This window comes from Delphinus delphis, chromosome 5, assembly GCF_949987515.2.
Source record: "Delphinus delphis chromosome 5, mDelDel1.2, whole genome shotgun sequence".
NCBI classification, from domain to species: Eukaryota; Metazoa; Chordata; class Mammalia; order Artiodactyla; family Delphinidae; genus Delphinus; species Delphinus delphis.
Window position 1 is genome coordinate 82,333,183 of NC_082687.1, and position 3,133 is coordinate 82,336,315.

General features: G+C 34.8%; 1 non-coding gene across 1 annotated transcript; it reads left to right on the forward strand.

Annotated features, from left to right (window-relative positions):
* Positions 1 to 2,746: 2,746 nt before the first annotated feature.
* On the forward strand, positions 2,747 to 2,819 carry TRNAG-GCC (transfer RNA glycine (anticodon GCC)). Its single transcript has one exon. It is a non-coding gene; the product is annotated as a tRNA-Gly (tRNA).
* Positions 2,820 to 3,133: the final 314 nt, after the last annotated feature.

Consider the following 3,133-nt stretch of genomic DNA (forward strand, 5'->3'; position numbering starts at 1 on the left):
TTGCTATTGTTTTCTTCATTTCTTTTTCATTAATTTCTGCTCTGATCTTTATGATTTCTTTCCTTCTACTGAGTTTGGATTTTCTTTGTTCTTCTTTCTCTAGTTGCTTTAAGTGTAAGGTTAGATTGTTTATTTTAGATTTTTCTTGTTTCTTGAGGTGAGATTGAATTGCTATAAACTTCCCTCTTAGAACTGCTTTTGCTGCGTCCCATAGGTCTTGGGTCATCGTGTTTTCATTGTCATTTGTTTCTATGTATTTTTTAATTTCTTCTTTGATTTCTTCAGTGATCTCTTGGTTATTTAGTAGCACACTGTTTAGCCCCCATGTGTTTGTGTTTTTTACAGTCTTTTTCCTGTAATTGATTTTCAATCTCATAGTGTTGCAGTCAGAAAAGATGCGTGATATGATTTCAATTTTCTTAAATTTTCTGAGGCTTGATTTGTGACCAAAGTTGTTATCTATCCTAGAGTATGTTCCATGTGCACTTAAGAAGAAAGTGTATTCTGCCACTTTGGGTGCAATGTTCTATAAATATCAATTAAATCTATCTGGTCTGTTGTGTCATTTAAAGCTTGTGTTTCCTTATTTATTTTCTGTTTGGATGATCTGTCCATTGGTGTAAGTGGGGTGTTAAAGTCCCCTACTAACCAGCAGCATGGCACAGGGATATCAGCTCGGTGCTTTGCAACGAGCTAGAGGAGTGGGTAGGGAGGGTGGGAGGGATGCTCCAGAGGGAGGGTATATGGGGATATATGTATGCATATGGTTGATTCACTTTGTTGTACAACAAAAAGTAACATAGTATTGTGAAGCAATTATACTCCAATAAAGAGGTATAAAAATTTTAAAACAGTTAAAAAACTGAAAATGGCTAAGATGATGATGATGATGATGATAGAGATACATATCTCATGGTTTTGTAATGAGAGGTTAGTGAAATAATTTATGTATGGGGTTTAGAATACTGCTTAGTGCATAGTAAGAATTAAATAAAAGGTGATTTTTTATTATGAAACCAACAGTTATTTTGTAGTATATATTTTAATAAGTAAATGCTATTTAAATGACATTTTTTCCCGATATACTGAACTCAAAATATGCACAAAGAAATATGAAGAAAATGGAAGGGCATCACCACATATTTAATCACAAATTTTTCTTCATTTTTAGAGAAATGTTCTTTCTTTAATTTTATGAATACTGTTATAAATATTCTATAGAAAGTTAAAGCTTTCAAAGGCATTTGATGAAATACACTCATTCATGATAAAAAAAAACTCTCAGAAAACTGGGCATATTGGGGACTTCCTCAACTTGATAAAGAATATCTACAAAAAACCTACAGCTGGGCTTCCCTGGTGGTGCAGTGGTTGAGAGTCCGCCTGCCGATGCAGGGGACACGGGTTCATGCCCGGGTCCAGGAAGGTCCCACATGCCGTGGAGTGGCTGGGCATGTGAGCCATGGCTGCTGAGCCTGCACGTCTGGAGCCTGTGCTCCGCAATGGGAGAGGCCACAACAGTGAGAGTCCCGCGTATCAAAAAAACAAAAAAAAAAACAAAAAAACAAAAAAATCCCTACAGCTAATATCATATTTAATAGTGAGATACTTGAAGCTTTCTCAATAAAATCAGGTACAAGAAAAGAATGTGCCTAGCTCACCAGACCTTTTCAATATTGTGCTGGAAGCTCAAGCCAAAACAATGTGGCAATAAAGGGAAATAAGAAGGCAAAAATATTGGAAAGGAATAAATAGAACTGTCTGCTCTCAGGTGACATGATCATCTATGTAGAAAATACAAAAGAATTGATGAGAAAACAACCCAAAATAAAAAAAACAAAACCAACCTCCTGGAACTAATAAGTGATTATAGCAAGGTTGCACTATACAATATTAACATTCAGAAGTCATTCATTTTCCTATACACTAACATGAACAAATGGATTCAAAACAAAATTTACATTAGCACCTTCAAAAAATATAAAATTTAAGTATAAATCTAACAAAATATGGCAAGATCTTTATGAGGAAAACTATAAAACTCTGATGAATGAAGCTAAAGAACTAAATAAATGGAAAGCTATTCCATGTTCACAGATATGAAGACTCAATATTGTCAAGATGTAGGTTCTTCCAACTTGACCTATAGATTCAAGGAAATCACAATCAAATTCCAACAAGTTATTTTGTGGATAACAACAAATTGATTTTAAAGTTTACATGGTGAGACAAAAGACCCAGAATAGATAGCACACTATATAAGAAGAAATTTGAAGGACTGACACCACCCAACTTCAAGGTTACTATAAAGATACAGAAATCAAGATTTATACAGTATATATTGTACTGGTGAAAGAACAGATAAACAGAACAGTGGTATAGAATAGAAAGCCCCAAAGTAAACCCTCATAAATATAGTCAACTGATCTTTGACAAAGGAGCCCAGGCAATACAATGGAGAAAATATAGACTTTTCAACAAATAAGACTGAAACAACTGGATATCCACATGCAAAGAAAAGGAATTTAGACACAGACCTTATACCTGTCACAAAAATTAACTCAAAATGGATTAGAGACCTAAATGAAAAACAAAACTATAAAACTCCTAGAAGATAGCAAAGAAGAAACCTAGATGACCTTGAGTATGGCAATGACTTTTTGAGACAACATCAAAGGCATGATCCATGAAAGAAATAATTGATAAGCTGCACTTTATTAAAATTTAAAACTCCGATTCTGGGACTTCCCTGGTGGTTCAGTGGCTAAGACTCTGCACTGCCAATGCAGGGGGCCTGGGTTTGATCCCTGGTCAGGGAACTAGATCCCACATGCCACAACTAAGACCTGGCACAGCCAAAAAAAAAACAAAAACAAATTCTGTTCTGAAAGACAATGTCAAGATAACGAGAAGTCAAGCCACAGACTGGGAGAAAATATTTGCTCAAAAGACACATTTGTAAAGGAGATTTATCCACAGTATAATTCAACATTAAGAAACAAACTTGATAAAAAAGGGGGGGGGGACAAATACTTTAACAGACACCTTAACTAAGAAGGTGTATAGATGACAAGTAAGCATATGAAAAGATTCTCCAAGTCATGTCAGTAGAAAAACATAAATTAAAACAACA